We start from the raw sequence: 22204 nt of genomic DNA, 5'->3' as shown, positions 1-22204 counted from the left end.
ATGTGAGATTACACTCTGATCTCCCAGGTTTCATCGCGGAGGGCAACCACAGAGCTGATGCCCTGGCTGCACTGCTACAGCTGTCTGGCCAAGGCAACACCTTCCATCAAGCAAAGCTCAGCCATCAGCAGTTCCATCAGAATGTGCCTGGTCTGATCTGCCAATTCCATCTGCCACGTGACCAGGCCAGAGTGATCGTGGCCACATGCCCACAATGCCAGGGGTCTGCATTACCATCACTGGGGGTAGGGGTAAACCCCAGAGGTCTCCAAAGTTGAGAAATCTGGCAGACTGATGTAACCCATGTACCCCAATTTGGCAAATTTAAATATGTTCATGTCAGCGTGGATACCTTTTCAGGTGCAGTCTATGCCTCAGCCCACACAGGAGAGAAGGCAATGGATGCACGGAAGCATCTAATACAGGCCTTCTCCGTGTTGGGGATTCCAAAGGTCATTAAAACTGACAGTGGGCCGGCCTGTGTTGCCAGGGCCTTCAATAATTTCCTGCTGGAATGGGGAATTGAACATCAAACTGGAATTCCATACTCCCTCACCAGCCAAGCAATAATAGAGAGGACTCACCAGAACCTGAAATGAGCCCTAGAATATCAGAGGGCTGATACTAAAGTGTTATCCCCCCCAGCTTAGGCTTTCAAAGGCACTGTTCACCCTCAACTTCTTGAAGTGTTCCTTTGAAAGTCTAAACTCAGCAGTAGTGAGACATTTTAACCAAAACCACATGTTAATGTTCAAAGACAAACCACCAGTGCTAATAAAAGATCCTGAGTCACAGCAGATCAAAGAGCCCTACGACTTAATCACCTGGGGACGTGGGTACGCTTGTGTGTCCATGCCCTCTGGTTTGAAGTGGGTCCCGTGCAAGTGGGTCAGGCCATACCTGTTGGCTGAGAAGGGAAAAGACCACTAGAATGTCACCCCGTTGTCGTTAGAGAACCCAGCTGACGTTGCTGTAGCCTCCAACTGAAAAAGGATAAAGGATTCAGAACTCCAGAACTTCAGAAACTGTTGAATTTCTCTAATGTGTTCTTCTTTTATGTTCAAGTGACATCCATACTGGACAACATGTGGAAAGAATGGGGCTTGTCCAGATGGATGTCATCTGTCATCAAGGTCATTTGTTTAGTTGTTTCAATTCTGTTTTTAATTTCTGTAGCTATTGGCATTTGTAAGAAACTGTTATTTAGGACTGTTGCCACCTCCAGACGAGGACCACCTTCTCCTCAGCCATGGTGGGAAGAGTCTGAAGTCTTATCAGCTGCCATGGTTATCATCCCCTCAACACCATAATAAAAATTTAAACAAAAAAGGGGGAATTGTAGTAGTGGGATTTTGAAGTTTATGTTTAAGAAATTGTTTAGTATAATTGTAATGATTTGTCCCTATTCACCCCTGTTCAGTTTTCCTAGTAGTCTCTCCCCAAAGTCTCTCCACCTGCTTTCCTGCCTTTCCCCATGTCAGTCCTGGGGTAAACCTCCCTTATTTCCAGACCCTTTCCTGTCTATCTTCTAAATCCTGCCCCTGCAGCTTGTCTGTCATTATTTGCTACATTCATTTATCTGGAAGCTTCCCTGTCAGTTATGATATTTTCCTTCACTCATTGGTACATTATGTATGCATTCTCCCCTTCCCCTGGTGCATCCCGGACTTTGGGTTTAGGTCAGGGTTCCCGGACCCCCGGCGCTGCCCCTGCCACCTCCCCATTGGCTCCTGCCTTCCTCACCACACCCCTGCAGCCCTGGGACTGTCCCTGGCCCCGGCACTGCCCCTGCCATGCCCCTGTTGGTTTCCCCGGGCCACACCACACTCCGGGACCGCCCTGGGCTCTGGTGCTATCCCCTACTGCGTCCCTATTGGCTTCCCCAGACACCCATGTGACACCCCCCACTCCACCCCCCCATAAAACTCCCACACAGCCGAGGCCGTGTGGCCATACACAGAAGCTGGAAACACACCAATAAAATGCTCTCAGCTCCTGCCGTGAGGAATTTGGTCCTTCCTTCACCCCCTTTATCGAGGTCCCTTGTGCACGGCAGTAGAGATGGCCGACCCACCTTCCCAGGGTGTGCGGTGCCCGGGAGCAGCAGCGGGACCATGACCAGAGGACCTGCGGTGCCCCACAGGGCTGCTCCGGAGCCAGGAGAAACACCAAAATGCCGCATTCCCCTTCCTATTGGTTTTATGTTTACACATATCCACTCCATACTCCTCCTATCTAGCCCTTGATTTGTTGTTAGGCTGTCCCCCCTTGGGGGCAGCCCCCCCTTAAAAGCCACTGTTTCTCCCTACTTCGCGCCTTTTGCCTTGCCTTTACTTCGAGCCGATACACTGTATCACCCTGCGCCGCAGCCCTTCTGCACGCGGAAGAATAAAGGTCGCTCGGAAATGGAAGCAAAGGGTCCTTCCCTCTTTCTTTGCCTTGGTCTCTCGACGCAGCCGATGGCTAAACCCCCACCCTGTGCCTGCCGGTGGTTGAGGTGGGGAGCATCTCCTTATGACATGCACCTCGGGGAAAGAGGGCTCGGGGCTCGCTCGCAGCCAGTGCCCCTCCCTTCTCCTGCGACCGGGGCGCGGCATCAAAACAAATAAATTGGTGCATTGATCAGTTTGAAAGATGACTGGGATTCTTATGTGGACATCAGCAGATCACATGTAAAAGGAAGTTGTGCAGGAGATACATTATTCATGATGTAGTTATAAAATCTCATATCCTAGAGCAATGGTAACTATCTATAGGCCTCTAAACGTACATTTTACAAAAATACCACAACGTTAAAACCTTGTGCTGAGTTTCCTGACATATATTACAAAGCATTTAGGTACTTGTTCCAGTTAGTTAATACACTGAAAGACTTCCCTTTGTCTTTTCAGAAAGGTAGGTTTCCACTCTCCAGCTGAAAATATTGCTTATTTCCACTCTAAATACCTGGGTAGTATTGGCTGGATCTGCCCTCTGGGAGATTCAGCTGTTCTTTTCAGAAAACAAAAGTGGCCTGATTATTTAATTTTTTTTTTTTATTTATCTTGTGCTATTTCATGTAAAAAAAAGAGTGAAGTTATCTGCTGAGATCCCATGGGGCATGTAACCTTTGTAAATTGTTTTAGAAAGACTAACAAACTTTACTTTTGCTAGTGCAATGAACAGACGTAAAAGTACATAAAACAAAGGCCTTGCTAATTTTTCCGGACCTTAATATAATAGCGATAAAGGGCTAGGATTTCTTAGTGACTTTTAAACACTCAAGGAGAAAAAAAAGAATGATTCAAAGGCAAGAACATATATGTAGACTGGTGTTTTTCCACCTTTTTTTTTTACCACTAGTTTAAGCCATATGCTGCATAGTAATTTTATGAGACTATAAAATTGTTCTGTTTATTTAGATGTGATTTTATTTTTTCTTTAATATTTAAGTGGGATATAGATGTCTTTTACTCAGTTTTAAGCACATTTCAGGCTGAAATGTTCTCTTGTATCTTTTGTTTTCACTTAGAAATATCATTTACAGTTTACTATTATTTTGACTAAAATAAATAGAAGGGACTATCAGAAGAATAATAAAGTTGAAAGGGAGAATTTTCTGTCTATATGCACATATTGCTTGTCTAGGAATCTCTTAGTAATAATATTTTTAGAAATCTAGATTGATTTAATTATAAGAAACAGATTTTATCCACATAATAAAGGGGTAAGTTTAGAACAGAACAAAAATTAGATTTTTTTTTCAGTGTCTACAAATTTCTAAACATTTTATTTAAAGCAATAAACAAAATAATTTCTTAAATGAAAATATACCTATTTCCAGACACTATAATTTAGACATTTTTTAAAAATACACATTATCTGTAAGTCAGTTTTAAAGGGACTTTAATATTAGTCTGACTGGTTAAGAAATATTTAAAGTCGATGATAAATATCTGTTATTTGACAGAACAGTACAGAATCAATTGAAAAATAAATTTCAGTTCCCTCATTTTTATTTTTCCAGAAAAGGACAAAGCTTTGTTCTCATAAGGAGGTTCATCATTGTGTTCTCTGATACCTGTTGTAATGTGTTTTCATAGTTTACTCCCGTTTTCCCCCAATGTAGCTGGTTTAGCCTAAGTTATACCCTCCTACCTAGTTGCCTGTCATACCCAAAGACCTGCCTCTTGTGGTAGAATGTTCTTTACCCTTACCCTACCATACTGTCAATCTTTACTTGAGCCAATCTCCTGCTTAGAATTCCCCTTCAGAAATCCCCTAAAACTCAAGGCCCCATTAGACTATGTAACCCAAATCCCCCCGCCATTTCCCTGATTGGATGATGCTTTTGTGAACCCTGCCTTTTACTCCTCTTCAGGATATCCTCTATTGGTTAATAATTTGTGCCCTCCCTTTGAACCTCCTCCAGTTTTGAGGTGCTGCACTCCTGTTTTTTTTGTCTTTTTCTGCCAAATTCTCCAGAGTAATAAACCCTCTTTGACCCTATGCAAAAGGCCCGCCCTTGTCCTTGCTTCCTCAGAGCACAGACTGACAACCAAAAAAGGCCGTAGAGTAATTGCTCTAGTCGCACCTTGGGTCATTCTGCTCCCAGAGTGCTACCCACTCTTGGTGCCAGCTGGGGTGGAAGAGCCAGTGCAGCTCCAGCTGATGCGTCAGATATCCTAAGCTATTTTTTTATAATCATCCTTGCAAATATTAAGGAATTTATACAGACTTAATTAAAAACATTTTTTAATTTGTTAGTGTGCTTTGCATTTAAGTGCAGTCCAGGATTAACCTGGTGAGTTACAATTGTGCAAAAATTATCATGCAACTTCTGCTAACATAATGTTAGCTTAATTCTGTAATCTCAATTTGGTCTGAACATGTTTGTTCTAATGGCATCTCTGCTGGCGTGAAATAGTAGTCTGCAAGTTAATGAATCTTTTTCACCTGGTAGTATCAGTAAGCATGATGCTTAGGGACATGGATTAGTGGTGGAATTGGCATCATGGACTCGATGATCTTAAGATTTTAACATTAATATTTCTAACCTAAATATTTGTATGATTCTATTCTATGATTCTCTGGACACAGCTGCAGTTTGTATCTTGAATGGGTAAAGTATTTTACTGCATTTTGAATAAAAATACTGATTTTAGGACATAACACACACATCTTCCTGTTCAATATCCCTTTTCCCTCCTATTTTTTTAGAAGTATATTGCTAGTGTTGCTTGCAACCATATGAAATTAATCGCATGCATAGTTTCTGTCTGAAAATATCTTAATTTAGGAAAATATCAGTTCTCCATTTGATCTCTAAGTGTGTTGTTCAAACACTGCACGTGAATGATTTCATTTTTGAAACATAACAACTTTAAGGTTAGAAAATGGCATTTTCCCCTCTTGTCTTCCTTCCTCCCATTAAAATTATTTCTGACCATCTAGTGGCATTATCAGGATACAACTAGGAGTACTGAAGAACAACTCCAGAATAAAAATACATTTATTTATTGAGTATGATACAAATAACTCAGTAGGCCTGAAAGCAGTGTAGCTGCAATATTGAAGATTGTATGCCAGATGTCTCTTAGAGTGCTCTGCAAACGTGACTGAAAGTATACTGTATTCTCACAAAACACATCAAAGGAAAGGAAAAATGAAACTCATTAATTGAGGTAATAAAGATTTATGTTCAAGCAGTGAGGTGATGAAAATTAATACCACTGTGCTGAATGGAACGGAACTGTGACAATTGAAATGAATTGAAGATATACCTCAAGTGATTTCTATGGCTTTAGGAGATTGCATTTAAATTTGGGGGAAAGAAAAATGAAAGATTGCCCAGGAGTCAGCACAGATGATCTTTTCCCCTTATTTCTCATTCCTTTGCCCCCTTGCAACTTTTTCTGTGTGTGCAGTGAAACAAGACTCATTTTCCTGTCTAGAGAACTTCTGTTTCTTTAGGGACTGGGATTAGTCTTTGTTCTAAATCCAAGTCCTAAACTCACCAAACTAAAGGCAAAATTCCAGGTGATAACTTTCTCTTTTAAAACTGCAGGATTATAGTAACTTTACTTTTCCAAACAGACTTTATGGTATCTTTAACATATAGAAATTAGGATTAGCAGCCAGCATCATAATGCAGCATGGTAGAAGTATTCTATACTATTAACATTGCACAAATTTTGCTGTTGAATAATAGCATGATGGGTTCTTTACTGAAAAAAAAATAACTTTGCTGTTAGTCATTCCCTCCATATCAGGTAGTTAATATATTTCTGCTCAAGCTATGCCATTGAGTCTCTGACATCTGAGCCTGTTATTGGGATAAAGCAAAACAATATAAAACAAAACAATAAAAAGTAAAACAATACAAAAATTGGACAGAAAAATGTTTCCTTTTAAAGCTCACTAAGTATGCCATGTAAGAGAGAGAAATATAAATTTTATATTAAGTCTACGTAAAATTTTTTTCACAATAAGAAGCAACTTTCCAAGCGCTACAGAGAAAACAACTATTTCAGGCATAGATAAAGGAGAAGCTCAGTGATTAATAGGTAGCTAAAGACATACAATTTGTTTTTCCTAAGAATAACTTATCTGCTTTCAGTTGGCTTTTCTAGAGTAAAGTTACCTGAAGGAACAAAGTAATCTAAGAGTATTGTCTGTTGCTTCTTAAATATTTGAGAGTAATTTACTAAAAAGTCTTAATGCTTAAGTTCAACATACTCAATAAAAAGTTACGCCTGCAAGAAACCTCATTAAAAAGTTGCTTACTTAAATCAAGGTTAAATCTGCATAAACAGTGCAGTGGGAGTGGCTTAGTATTTTAAAAATAAATGAACAACAGATTTTTTTCATTGAAACTCAATTTACAGTAACCAGTTGTTATGATTACAATGAAAATATACCAAGGACAAAGAATTTTTTAACTTACTCTTCTCCAAGGCACATCCTGTTGTTTTGTCTCAGGATAGAGATCTAAAAAGATTAAGAAACATTTGATATTACTGGTAGTAATAGTCACTGTCAAATACTATGGTTTCCTTTATACATATATTTTTATTTATTGATAGGTATAGTCAGAAAGAATTATGATTTTGCAACACCTCATACGTACATTAAAGGAAAAGTTAGCAAATGAAAATATAGTTAGACTCCTGCAGTTCTATATTTCTTTCTATTAAATATGCTTCTGAGTTTTTGTACAGGTCTCATTATCACAGAATCACAGATTGGTTTGGGTTGGCAGTCACCATAAAGATCTTCTAGTTCCAACTCCTACACCATGGGCAGAGACACCTTCTACCAGACCAGGTTGCTCAGATCCTGATCCAGCCTGGACTTGAATTCTCTAAGGGATGGGACAGCCACAACTCCTCTGGGCAAACTGTTCCGGGGCTTTACCACTCTTTAAAGAGAGTGAAATTCTGCAAAGAATTTCATTTTAGATCATATTGGAGAGCATTTTTAATTGCAATTTTCATAATGGAATGTTTAAATTATCTCATAAATGAAAGTCTATAATTATGCAGAATTCAATATTTGTACTATGGGTCACGACTTCCAAATATATACCTTTGTAGTTCTTGAAACATATTTTCAGGCTTGAATCAGTTTGCAGATGTTAATGACATTTAAAGACTAGCTCAAATAAAAAACTCTATAATGCAAAACAATTAAATTCACTGTTTTGAGCCTGCATAAAACATTCTATTAATATTATATATTTTTAAGGGATTGGGGATTTTTATTATCTATTTTTGGTAAAGTAGGACTCAAGTAATAGTAATTAGATAACAATAATTGGGGTAGTATTCCTCCTAGTGTTCCTCCATCTGAGTCCTTGATATTGTTGCAACAAAAAACTCATCTGTAGAATTTTGGTATGCTATTGCATAATTTTGAAATATTCATAATAAAGGATGAAAGCTTAATCAGATTGATCTGAAAATTGACATTATATTCACAAGAGAATATACTGCGTACTGTAATACTTACACTAACATTTCTAATGTGAATATCTTAAGATAGTTTTTTGAAGAGGGAAAAGTTCAAAAGCACTATTCCTCAGTTTTTCCCACACATTTTTCTGTCAGTATGCGCCCCTAGTATATGCACCTCTAGTATTAAAACTGTATAGGCAATGTTCATGTAAGTATTCAAAATGCTTCTGTTCAGAAAAAAAACTTATGGTGGTTACAGTGTTTAAGAATAACAACAGATCTATTTAGAAAGATGAAATTTACCATATCTTGGGGTTAGCCATGGAGTTATTAGAAATGATGAATCTTAACTGTCCAAACAGGAGAAAGTTGATTGCTTCCAGGAAGAACATACCAGTTAGTGGAGACAGAGGACAAAACTAGTCTTAGGCAATTTAACTGTATAAATAAAAATACTTGAAACTGATGTGGGATCAAGACTTTTCAAATATAATGTTGGGAATATGGATACCTGAGCAGAAATCAAGGAAATGTAGAAATTACAGGATTTCTATCAGGAATGGCATATATTGAGTGCATTACCTGACTGACTATACAGTTTATCTGCTCTATACATGTAGTTCCCCTGTCAAAAAAAAAAAAAAAAAAAAAAGCCCAAACAAAACAACAAAGGCATGCCAGGAAGCAAACCAGCCAACAAAAAAAATTACCAGATCTAACCAATCTAAATGCACTAAATCATTTTAGTCTGTGTTCAAATCAGTTCAAATCAGTTCAATCAGGCTTTGCATTTCCTTGTTTCAGAAGCTGAATTACACTCTGGCGAGTTATTCAGACTTTTAAACTTTGCAAAGTTAATTTTGTAATTAGGAATGACCTTAATGTAAATCATTAATCTACTCCTTTTGAAACTAATGGAATAATCTAAACACTGTGAATGCCTTCCACAGCTCACCTTTAAGAGCAGTGACTGATCTTGTCACTCTCCAGATTTCTTAAAAGGTTTTAAGCAGGGTTTACTGATAAACATCTATATGGAGGACTTAAGAAAGAGTGCATCATGTTTTGGAAGAATTCCTTAATTTCTCTTTAGGGGGAGAGCATATCCTTGAAGTGAAAGGAAAGGTTACTGAATTCTTTAGATTCAGAAGTGCATTTCTTTTAAGTTAAAGATCATTGAAAACAAGTAGGCCTATTTCAAAGTGTGTAATTCATAACACCTTTAAAAATCTCCAAATTTGTAACCAGCAAGAGTTTCTTTCACATGGCAAATTCCTAACCTCGGGATGTCATTCTCAGGCTAATAAATATGCAACAACACCAAATAGTTATTCTTCAAAGAAGTCAAACCAGTTGCATCCTGCAATGGCTCATCACCAAGGTGAAGTATATTTTGCTGCCAACTCACATGTTTCTTTGTGAAACAGGTACTCCCTTCTGCCATCCTTCTTAATCCACTCCTCAAAACACCAATTTTTCTCTTGTGTTCCTTTATCACTTAAAATCAGAGGTATTGGGCAACAATCTTTCCAGACTTAGTCACTGGCTTCCTTCTAGTTTCCCAAGATCTAAAGATGATTTATGTTTTACTTGAAAGACTAATGTTTGCCAAAAGGCAAAAAAATAAAGGATTAGTGTTAAGAAAACTGACAAGAACTGAAGAAAAAAAAAAGCTATGCACAGAACCTAAACAGATATCAAAGATGTATTTTGAGCTTTTATTAATCTGTTAAGAACACAAATAGGTTTCTTGGACAGTGATATTTGGCCACTGTGAATTAATTCCTTCCTCCCTTATTTACATTAGTATCAATTGAAAACAAGGAACCTGAAGTTTATATGGTACAATGATAAACTGTGAATGAAGTCTATGTTTGGATGTCCACCCTCTTAATACCTCAACAGAAAAGAATTTTACTTCTGACTTCACCTGATAAAGCATTAGACTGTGAATGAGCTACTTCATACTCGCTGCTCCTTTCATGTTGTCTGAAACAAATTAAAAAAAAAAAAAAAAAAAAAAAAGCAGAATAGCAGCTTTGTTCTTTAAAAAACTATCAGTATTTTGGGTGATCAGAATTTTGTGGTAAGAAAAGTATTTTCTTTGAATAGCACATTTGTTGTCCTCTGAACTCCAAGGCTTGCTACTTTCTCACTGTATGTCCATGATGTATTTCATGTAAAAAAGGGGAAAAAAAACCCTCTTCTGGACAGTGTATTGCTGTACTCAAGAATTTTTTTTCTGGTTTTGTTGGATTTTTTTTTTTGTTTGTTTGTTTGTTTTTTAATTTTGTTTGTTTGTTAATATATTTTCTTGATTATGTTATTAAGGATGTCTAAGCCCTAAGACTTGTGAAAGGCATTTCAGTACGTTGAAGATAGGTGTAGATTTGCCAAAACCCTTGGTCATCTAAATCTCATCAATGTGATTTCTAAAGGGACCTATATGTTAGCTGTTCAGGTGCTTTTCCAAGCAGCTAATTGCTTCAAAAATTCAGACTGCAAGTCTTATTTCACAGTTCAAAATTAAGGAGGTGACACAACACCTAGACAGATGCACCAACAGCTATTCTGAGATTATTGTGGAGGCATCTTAATCAAAAGCATTTGATCCTTTTGGGACTGGCACTGAGGGAAGACATAGGCTATCTGCTATTGCAACTATGATGATGTATGTGTGAATATTACTCCTATGGTTATAAAACCACTGTGTAAAAATTAACTTTATTTATGGAATGGCATTTCTTATTAAAGTTGCAGCTGGAGGCCTTTAATCTGGCTCTAACTGTTGTGCCAACCCTAAAGTGTTAGTCAGTAGTATGAAATATTTACTATTTAATATTTGAGACAAAGAGGAAACAAACAGTGGTAAAATGGAAAAAAATAATCTATCAAAATTAAACCTCTCTTGAAAATACATTCAATTATTGTCAAAAGACTTGAAGTATTTAATCTTTAATGTATAAATATTTGATTTATATTGCTTTATTGGGAATTTCCAGCTAAGAAATGTGTGGTAGTTAATTTTCTTGATCTCCATCAAGAATTTTCTTTGCAAAGGCTAGTCAACTAGGGAATACCTAATTGCTTGCAACATCTTGTCAATTATAAGTAAATAGACACATTGGAAAAATAAGAGGGTTCAGAATGGGGAAAGTAAACTAAAGGATTATTTTTGTACCAAGATCCTTCTATAAGGGAAGAAGTAAGTGGTATTTTTGATAAGCTATTGCTAAATAGCAATATAAATTATGCTATTTCAGCATAAATTTAGACATGTGTTCCTTAAATATGATATTAGCGCAGTGGTGAGTAAGCCCATTGGAGAATGTAGTTTGGGTCCAAATCACTGAGATTATGTACTTTTTAAGTTTGTGAAGAGTTCTTTTACCATAAGGAAGCAAAAAATTTAAGCAACAGTGAATTGCATGCTCATGCTGTACTTGACTCCCATTCTGCTCTTATACATATGATACAGAGTTATTAATCATTATACTGATAATGACCTAATAAATGCAATAACTCTTCATCATATACATTATACAACATACTTTGTAAAAGTGCTTTTTAACATTATTCTTTTGAAATCCCTGAAGGGCTCTATTACTGCCAAAAATAGTAGTTACATGATGTTTTAATTAGCTAAACAGCTAATTCAATCTAGTACATTCTAATCAGATCTGTCAAACCCTTTGAGCCTCACTTTGGGTGCTGAAAAAGAACTGTCATAGTTCAACCCCAATCAACAACTAAGCCCCACACAGCCACTTGCTCAATCCCCTATCAATGGGGAGAGAACTTGAAAAGTAAAAGGTAGTTAAGTAGGGAAAGGAAAAGTTGTGCACACAAGCAAAGCAAAACAAGGAATTAATTCACAGCTACCCATGGGCACACAGGTGTTCAGTTATCTCCAGGGGAACAGGGTCCATCATGTGCAGAATTACTTGGAGAGACAAATATCATCTTTCCAAATGTTCCACTCTCCCTCCTTATTCCTCCCACTTTATATACTGGCATGGTGCCACAGGGTCTGGAATATCCCTTTGGTCAGTTGGGGTCACCTGTCACAGTTGTGTCTCTTCCCATCCTCCCAAGAACCCCCAGTCTCCTCACCAAAGTGGCAGTACAATAACCAGAAAATATTTTAGTTCTGTGCAAGTCCTGCTCAGCAAACAACAAAAAAATCTTTATATTATCAACCCTGCATTTAGCACAATTCAAAACCAGCCCGATTATAGCCATAATCGTACCATATTATCAGACTGCAGCTCTGACATCAACATGTCACACCACTATATTATTACGTGGATGAGAAGATAATATTAGTCTTTGATTTCTGCTTAATTTTTACCAGAGAAAATATTTTCTGTGCAATACATGTAGCATTGAAAACATAGGAGCAATATTTCTACAGATATCTCATTAATATTTATACATCTGCTTTATAATTTTTTTCCTCTATTACACTTATATTATGCTTTTCCTTATGTAAACCTGCTGTGTAGGCACAACAAAAATATGTGCAGCATGCTCAGACAGGACTGTTCAATGAATAAGCAGGCTATGTGATTTGCAGTGCCAGATTGAAAAAGCAAGATATATTCTATTTGCCATCTGTATGGCAGTTGTTTTGTGTTAAGTGGTCAGTTGTTCCCTATCTCTTCCACAATCAGTCCTCCGTCCGGGGACACATCTGCTGATAATGGGCTATTGAATGTCACTGCATGACAGATAAAAGTTGCAGCATCCCATTGTGAGATGCTCCACCCAGAGGGAGGAGCCAAGCATTCTTAACTGAATATACTGAATATATAGTCTTGAGATTCTAGCCCACCAACACAGCTTTTTTCTGCGCGGCATTTTCCCAGAGGAGCAACTACCTCTTCTACTGCCTCTTCAGAGGAAGACTGAACCCTTTTCTACAAGATCATTACTCCAACAGACCTACACCTGACACTCCAGGAGGACTGCAGCCACAATTCCAATTAGACTGCTGCCAACACCCTGTCCAACAGGGCTTCAGGTTGTATTCTGATTCTGTCAGTGTTGTTTTAGTTCACTGCATTGTTTATTTTATCTTTTTATTTTCTTCCCTAATAAAGAACTGTTATTCCTGGTCCCATATTTTTGCCTAAGTGCCACACTTAATTTCAAATTTATTACAATTCAGAAGGAAGATGTCTACATTTTTCCATTTCAGGGGAGGCTCCTGCCTTCCTTAGCAGACACCTGTCTTTCCAAACCAAAACATTTGCCCTCTGATTTTCACCATAGTAAACTCATTTCTAAGTTCTACTGCTACTGATTTCAACACCTCTCTTTTTAAGTCTGGATCTCAGATCATAACATCTCCAAGAGCTGCACAGCACACTAACTTCTAGCATAGGACTAGAATCAATATCCCCATCTGTTATAAGCTTGTTTATCTCACTTTTAGATTTTTGTGAAGGCTGCCCCAGATAAATATTTAATCTTACCTAAGGAAGGTTGGTAATTAGTGCTAAACTATTGCATCCTGGGTTTTGGGTTCAGATTTGGGGTTCTGGTCTTTGTTTACCGGTTCCATGTATCTTTGTGCATGCCCCGTGTTACCCCCTCCCCCCCGGAAGTTAGCCCCAGGCTGCCGGCCATTGGGTTTTCTCCCCTGCCACTCCTGTGACCACTCCCCCATTTGGTCCCCGGCAGTTCCTTTCTCGTCACCGTATTCTCGCGGTCCCACTGGCCCTGAACCCTCGTGTCCATCCCCGTCGTGTCCCCATTGGCCGTTGTGGCAACATCACCACCACAGCGTCTGTGTTCATTGGGCAGAGAGCTCCTGTCCTCCTCTGTCCCACCCCTATATCCCTCCGTGGCACCCCAGCCTCAGGGCCAGATCTGTCCATGTGAGGTTGGGAGCGGCCGCGGCTTCTCCATTGCGGCTCCTGCAACCAATAAAGCGTCCAGCCTCCACGCGGATGGGTTTGGACAATTCCCTGCCTCTTTGTTTCCTTCCCTCATGCCAATGACAAAGCGCGGCCAGCCCACCCCGGGGCGCAGCCGCAGAAGCGCCCGGAAGTAGCGGCATCAAGCCTGACTAGGAGCTGAGGTGCCAAGCCGCGTTCTTGGGAGCCAGTCAGGGAAGGAAAAGTGACGTGCCACCGGAAGTGGCACCCAGTGTGGGGCCACGGCTAGCACAGGGTCGTAGCGCAGTCGTAGAGCCACCACAGAACACTGAGGAGCCGCGTGGAGAAAGTGCCGCAGCTGCGAAGCTGCGCTGCTGCTGAGACCAGTGAGCGCTGCCGCTGAGACGAGCGAGCATGATCTGTGCAGAAGCCCGCTGCCACCGCAGTCTTGCAGTCCACGGAAAAAGTGCTCTATGCCAGACTGAAAATGGGATAAGAGCCCCCAAAGTATGTCAGTGACGTCTCCGCCACCCACAGGGAAACACGCTGTATTTTCCGCATGGGACTGGAAGCATAACCATTTGCGGCCATGCAAAGCCAAAGAACGGAAGCTTCCTGGGAAAGAAAACCCTGGCAGCAGTTTTATTTGCCAAGATTTTGGTGTGGTGAGTACCTAGTGGTGGGTGGGTACCCGGGCTATACTCTCCATCACTTGGGTGGGCTTTGCTGCGTTTCCGAGGCTACGGACACACAGCGCGCAGCGTTAAGTGGTGGCCGCCAAGGTCTTTCGCATTTTTTTGGTTTTTTCCCTCTTTTTCTGCACCAGGGGTGAGTTCATGAGTAGAAATAGCATGGGGACCGTGCTATCTACCCAACAAAGGGAATTTTATACCCAAATTAAGGGTATTTTATCGGTGAAGGGCCCCTACCTGAAAAGTTCGGTCAAGCAGTTTGTATGATGGCTGTGTTTCTCCTTCCCACGCTTAACCATGGAGGATGCTCACAAAGCAGAGTTCTGGGAGCGGGTAGGAGCCAGGCCAGCGGAGGGAATCGACAGAGATCCCTCCATAAAAAGCTGCTTCCCCAAGCTCCAGTTATTAATATCGGAGGTTGTAAAAACAGAGTCCGCATGGAACACAAACTGGGAAGGAAAAAAGCCATCGAGAAAATCTGTTGCATTTCCTGAAACCACTTCCCCATCCTCCTCTCCTACCCCTTCTTCCCCTAACCCGGGTGGGCAGTGGGGGTACCCCGTCGATAGGAGATGCAGGGCAGCTCCACAAACGTGGACCGTGCTCCTGGCTCCTCCGAGCCTCCCTGGCATCCCTGCCTTAGCAAAATTGGCTACTTTGTTGAGGAACCTACCCCAAACCCCTTTCCCAATCCCTTTTTCCTGGTCAGGAACCCCAGTTCTGGTGCTACCCCACGCAGTTCGGTTTCCTTGAACCCTTTTCTTTGTTCCCCTGAGGCAGCCACGGCCACGTGGTTTGGGTCTTTGTCTTCCCAAGATGGAGGGCGGCCACATGGCAGGGCTTCCCCTTCCCACAATCCCTTTGTCCCCTTTGTTACCACCTTTGACCCCACCCCCTCCTGCTTCCCTGTGGGCATAGGCACTGCCTACTCAAGGCATCAGATTGCCACCCCACCCCCTGTTCCCCCTCGGGTGGGCGTTCCCTTCTTCCATGTCCTGCCTGCTGCAACATCAGCCCCACCCTCCCTGACAGGGAGGGTTCTCTCACCTCCGCACCATTGTCCCAGGGAGAAGATTCTCCCCGCCCTGTCCACCCTATCCCTCACACCCCGCCCCCACGTCCTCCTGCTCCTTGGATACATGGGGGGGGGGTGAGGGAGAGGGGGGGAGGGGGACAGGGAGGGGTTGGGGCCCAGTCTATGAAGTCGAGCAGTTGCTCCACACTCCAGTCTCCTACACCAGGGGAGGGAAGAACCCTACATGGGCACCCCTTCCCTATGAATCAGTGAAAGAGACGTTGCGTGAATTCAGCAGAGCAAGCCCTTTCTTTAAGGGCATTCTACAAGCGACTTTAACATCGAGAACTGTAGTGCCAGCAGACCTTAAGCATCTGTTCAGATGCCTGCTTCTCCCATCGGAATACAGTCTGTGGGAGAGGAGGTGGAAAAAACTGGCAGCAGACCTGCTTCCCGAAATCCGAGAGGGGCCTTACAGCCTGGATTTTGTGGAAGAACCAATCACCCTAGACCATCTCGTGGGTGAGGGAGAGTGGAGTGAAGGGCAACTACGAGCTCGGGGAATTCCCACAGCTGTGCTGGACATATCCAGGGGTGCAGCAGAGTGTGCATTCCTGGGCATGCCCACCAAGGATCCGGTGGTACCCTATACTGCAATTAAACAAGGTGTTGCAGAGCCTTTTGTAGATTTCGTAGACAGAGTCTGGGCAGCAGTCGAGAGATGGGTGGAGAGACCCGAACACCAAGATGGACTAGTCCTAGAAGTTGTGCACATGAACGCTAATGCAATGTGCAAAAGAATCATCCTATCACTGCCGGCCTTACCACCGCCGACCCTCAACCAGATCATCAAGGAGTGCACCCTAAAAGCACACCTGATGGAGGAGGAGGCCCCAAAGAGACCAAGAGACGAGCTGGTCACATCAGCTGCTGCTTCTCCAAGGAACTCAGCTCCAAGGCGATTTCCATCCTCGCACTGGTACTTCCACTGTCATCAGGAAGGACACTTTCAGGATTGCTGCCCACTTCTGAAGACTGCACCGCCTGGGACTGCGGGAGGAGGGAGGGGGGACAGAAACCCCACAATTTCAAAAAACTAGGAAATGAACGCGCACTTGCCTCGCATGTTGATAAAAATGAGGCAAGTCCCGGTGCCACGAGGGGAGCCACGATTCACCATCTAGTCCCATCCGTAAGCGGTTGCCTCTCAACCAGTGACATCAGGGAGCCTTATCGGCTCCGACTCACTAATTCTGTACACTTTCGTTCCCAGAACTGGCATAGCAGATGCAGAGCTTCTATTGCACATCTGCCGCTGTGAAACCAGGAGGAAGGCCTTCTGAACTGCAGGTACCTCGTTGTTGGAGACACAAAAAGCACCCCACTAGAGATAGAGGTTCCTCCGGTAATCTGAGGCTCTTCTATCTCGCGACACACTGTGTCCACCCCACCTCTTCCTACCAAAGGGCCAGGTTATTGCACAGGCAATTCCTATTCCTCGTGCTCTGTGCAATGACTTGGAACCCTCAGTCTTTTATGCTGGGAAGTTGGGAGAGGAAAAACCCCTCGTGTGGTGTAAACTCAAGTGCAAGGGGCGTTCTGCATATCTTCAGGGGATGTTGGACACAGGGGCAGACGTGACGATCATCCCACCACACAAGTGGCCGTCACAGTGGGAGCTGCAGAGCGTGGCCACGCCAGTCTTAGGACTAGGCGGGCCACAGCCTGCAAGGCAATCCAAAAATATTGTCCAAATTAAGGGTCTGAACGGGCTGCTGGCCTCAGTACGTCCATTCGTGATTGATTGCAAATTCACATTATGGGGAAGAGACGCCATGGCTCAGTGGGGGGCCAAATTGGAATTTCCGGCCCCTCAGCATTTTTAGGTGCGGCCACTGAGGAGCGCCCTACTAAGAAATTAACATGGTTCACAGATAAGCCCGTCTGGGTGGAGCAGTGGCTGCTGAGTAAACAGAAACTACAGGCGCTCACAAAATTAGTGAAGGAAGAATTGGCAAAGGGTCACATAGTAGAAACAAACAGCCCCTGGAACTCTCCAGTGTTTGTAATTAAAAAACCAGAGAAGGACAGGTGGCGACTCCTCCACGATTTGAGAAAAATTAATGAAGCTTTAGAAGATATGGGCTCTCTCCAACCAGGTATGCCATCTCCATCGATGCTACCCCAAAATTATAATTTGGCTGTGATTGATATTAAGGATTGCTTCTTTCAAATCTCGTTACCTCCGGATTATGCTCCCCGTTTTGCCTTCTCTGTATCCTCCATCACCAGAGAAGCCCCCATGAAGCGCTACCACTGGACGGTACTACCTCAGGGGCTTAAATGTTCCCCCACTATATGCCAGTGGTATGTTGCCAGGGTTCTGTCCCCAGTACGTGCCAAGTGGACATCCTGCATCTTCTATCACTACATGGATGACGTGCTGATTTGTGCCCCTGACAGCGAGGTCCTGCAAGCAGCTCTGGAGGACACTGTTAGGGCCTTGTTGGCAGCCGGATTTGAGTTGCAAAAAGAGAAGGTACAGTTGCTGCCACCCTGGAAGTACCTGGGCCTGGAAATTAATAATCGAACAATTAGGCCTCAACAAATTCAGGTAAGTAACAGCCCCAAGATGCTGAATGACATCCAGCGCTTGTGCGGATCATTGAATTGGATCAGGCCTTGGCTGGGACTCACCACGAGGGAACTATCCCCTCTTTTTGACTTATTAGCAGAAAGGGAGGGGGATGAGGGTTTAAGTTCCCCAAGAGTCCTGACCCAGGAGGCCAGAGCCGCACTCGAGAAGGTCCAGACCACCATCATGAGCAGGCAAGCCCATTGTTGCCAACCAGGGCTGCCTTTCCACTTCATCATCCTGGGTGAGTTACCCCATTTATATGGTATGATACTCCAGTGGGACAAGGGCCAACAGGACCCCCTCTTGATAATAGAATGGGTATTCTTTGGCCACAGACAGTCCAAAAGTATCACCAGACCACAGGAGCTGATGGCACAGCTCATAATACAGGCCAGAGCTCGTCTGCAAGTACTGGCTCGCTGTGATTTCACATGTATCCACCTCCCCGTCAAAACATCCACGGGGAAAATGACCAAGGAGACCTTCGAACATCTTTTAAGGCAAAATGAGAATTTTCAGTTCATTTTAGTCAGTTTCTCAGGCCAAATTCAAATTGGACATCCTGACCATCATCTGTTGAACACAGAATTCAAATTGTTACCAAAAGAATTACAAAGTAAAAAGCCACTCAGAGCACTGACAGTGTTCACAGACGGGTCAGGGAAGTCCAAGTCAGTGGTGAGTTGGAGAGATCCAGAGACTCAGTTGTGGGAATCTGATGTTAAGGTAGTGGAAGGTTCCCCACAATTAGCTGAGTTGGATGCTGTCATGAGGGCTTTTGAAAAATTTGATCAACCTTTCAATCTGGTAACAGATTCTGCGTATGTAGCAGGAGCAGTGTCTAGAGTTGGACATGCAGTCATCAAAGAGGTCCCAAATCAGGTCATCTTTGGGTTGCTCACAAAATTGGTACACCTGGTTTCTAACCGTGAGCATCCCTTTTATGTGGTATATTGAGATCACACACGGATCTCCCAGGATTTATTGCTGATGGGAACTGCAGGGCAGATGCCCTGGCAGCCCCTGTACAACTAGGAGGCCAGCCGAACATAGTCGAGCAGGCCAGGCTGAGCCATCAGCAGTTCCATCAAAATGCCCTGGGTCTGGTATGCCAGTTCCATCTGTGGCGTGACCAAGCCAGGGAAATTGTGACCTCATGCCCCAACTGTCAGGAGGCAACTTTACCAACACTGGGAGCAGGTCCCAGAGGTCCCAGAGGTCTCTGCAGTTGCGAGGTATGGCAGATGGATGTCACCAAAGTCCCCAAATTTGGGAAACTCAAGAATGTCCATGTCACCGTGGACACCTTCTCGGGAGCAGTTTTTGCCTCAGCCCACATAGGGAAAAGGGCCTCAGACATGAAAAAACACCTCATACATGCCTTTGCTACCTTAGGGGTCCCAGACACAACTAAAACTTACAATGGTCCAGCTTATACTGCCAGGTGCTCAGTAACTTCCTGCAGGAATGGGGGTTCCAGCATAAGACTGGGATTCCTCACTCTCCCACCGGCTAGGCCATAATAGAAAGAACACACCAGACGCTGAAGTGGGTCCTCTGGAAGCAGCGAGGGGATGTGCGAGTGCTGTCACTGCACAAGAGGCTCTGCAAGGCATTGTTTACCATCAATTTCCTAAACTGTTCTTTTAACAGACCAGAACCGCCAGCCCTGAGACGTTTCAAACAATGTCAGGTGCTCCAACCGAAGAGACACCTCCAGTGTTAGTGAGGGATCCGGACTCTGAAGAAATCCAAGGTACATTCCCACTTCTCACCTGGGGATGGGGATATGCCTGCATATCCACGCCTTCAGGAGTCAGGTGGATCCCCAGGAGGCATGTCAAACCTTACATTCCAGGACAGTCTGCGAGTCAAAGCGATGCAGTGCCAGTGGATGCAACCAGTGATCCCACCAACCAAGGGGTTGCATCCAATCGCAGGTGCCGCAAAGAGGAAAGGGACTCAACATCCCCCTAAATAGCATTCTCCATACAACGACCTCAGTCATGTTCCCAGTCCTCATGGTTATAATACAGTTGTTGCACCAGTTCCCCTCTTCCCAAACACCCAGGGAAAAACCATCTCCAGGCCCTCTCCACCTGCAATGTGGCTAGCGCAGTCACTGCAGCAGAGGAAGCTGGGAGAAGAGGCCACTGCAAGAAGATCCAAGTCAAAGCAACTGTCTTTTTATATATTTTAAGGCAGGGAATTGTTGCATCCTGGGTTTTGGGTTCAGATTTGGGGTTCTGGTCTTTGTTATCTTACCGGTTCCGTGTATCCTCGTGCATCCCCCGTGTTACCCCCTCCCCACGGAAGTTAGCCCCAGGCTGCCAGCTGTTGGGTCTTCTCCCCTGCCACTCCTGTGACCACTCCCCTGTTCGGTCCCCGGCAGTTCCTTGCTCATCACCGTATTCTCGCGGTCCCACTGGCCCTGAACCCTCGTGTCCATCCCCGTCGTGTCCCCATTGGCCGTTGTGGCAATGTCACCGCCATGGCGTCTGTGTTCATTGTGCAGAGAGCTCCCGTCCTCCTCTGTCCCACCCCTATATCCCTCCGTGGCACCCCAGCCTCAGGGCCAGATCTGTCCATGTGAGGTTGGGAGCGGCCGCTTCTCCATTGCGGCTCCTGCAACCAATAAAGCGTCCAGCCTCCACGCGGATGGGTTTGGACAATTCCCTGCCTCTTTGTTTCCTTCCCTCGTGCCGACGACAAAGCGCGGTCAGCCCACCCTGGGGCGCAGACACAGAAGCGCCTGGAAGTAGCGGCAGCATCGAGCCTGACTAGGAGCTGAAGTGCCAAGCCAGGTTCTCAGGAGCCGGTCGGGGCGGGAAAAGTGACACGCCACCGAACTAAACCTTACAAAAAAATCCAAACCAAGCCAAGCAAACCAAAACAACCAACTAACCAATCAAAGAAGAAAAGCAATGTGTAACACTCCCATATTCCTTTTACTTTTACCATTTTCTGTGTATGTAGAAGATACACCATGCACAAGTAGAGCTACTCCATCTAATTCAAACATTCATGCTAGGCATGCCTTTGTGTTTACATTACTTTGTCCACTCAAAAAAAATCCCTATCACTGAAAGCCTCACTTTTATTCTTCTCTCCTCTACTCCTTCTTTCTAGTCATAACCAGTTAAGTTTTGTGTTATACACCAGTCTCCCAAATTTAATAAAAAAAGCTATGTAACTATGGTATCTTCATCACCAAAAGCATGGCCATTTTTTACAATTACCTCTTTTTGGCTTATGTACATTTACAATTTTCCCTGAGTAACTTGATAGGAATTATCTCATCACGTAGTTTGCACTCTATTTGAAACTCCCCTGGCAATGTAGAGAACATTAAAAAGGTTTTTCCTGCTACCCAGTTATCTTTTCTGGTTCTAGTTTTAGTGTTATTTCTTTCTGAGGAAGCATCTCAAAATCCCCAGTCTCAGTCCTCTAAAGGAAATGGAATTTTCTTCCCCATATCTTGGCTGCAAATGCTTTCCTTCCTTTCCTTCAGTTGTAGATTGAATTGAGATAATTTTTGAAGTATGTTTTTTCTCAGCCTGAATCTTGAAACATTGCTAATATCAGTGGGCTAGGAAGTTTGTTTTGTTTGGCATAGTTTACACAGAGGAAAGAGAGGAAACCCATAAAGAAGACAAAATAAAGTTAATTCTTTATAATAATGAACTTTAAAACAATCTGTTAAGAAACTTTTTTACTCGAAGGATCATATAGTAAAGAGCTGACTAAAATAGCTTGTTTCAACAAACATGTAAATCGTAATATAAGTAAATGACAAAGAGACAAGCTTTCAAAATATGCTCTCTCCCACAAACAGCACAATAGCCTGCTGTTGCAAGGACAGGATAACCTTGCTTGCTTTTCATGCTATATAATTGTCATGGTTTGACACTGGTGCAATGCCAGTGCCTCCATGTAAATACAATTTCTTAAATAAATGCTGTGAGATGTTATTAGGAACACAGCAGAGCAGGCTTAAGCTTAATAACAAAGGAAAAAAAAAACTATATTAAACTACTACTACA

The 22204-nt window shown here is 42.9% G+C and overlaps 1 protein-coding gene across 1 annotated transcript in view; it reads right to left on the bottom strand.

Moving 5' to 3' along the window:
• PTPRD (protein tyrosine phosphatase receptor type D) overlaps positions 1 to 22204 on the bottom strand; it is a 978753-nt gene that overhangs the window by 810264 nt on the left and 146285 nt on the right. Inside the window, exon 5 of the mRNA XM_054004205.1 lies at positions 6926 to 6969. The gene's annotated coding sequence lies outside the window, so the exon portion shown is untranslated. The remainder of the gene's footprint in view (positions 1 to 6925; positions 6970 to 22204) is intronic.

Source organism: Vidua macroura, chromosome Z, assembly GCF_024509145.1.
Source record: "Vidua macroura isolate BioBank_ID:100142 chromosome Z, ASM2450914v1, whole genome shotgun sequence".
Lineage (NCBI taxonomy): Eukaryota > Metazoa > Chordata > Aves > Passeriformes > Viduidae > Vidua > Vidua macroura.
The sequence above is the reverse complement of the archived record's forward strand: the minus strand, read 5'-3'. Positions and strand labels throughout refer to the sequence as shown.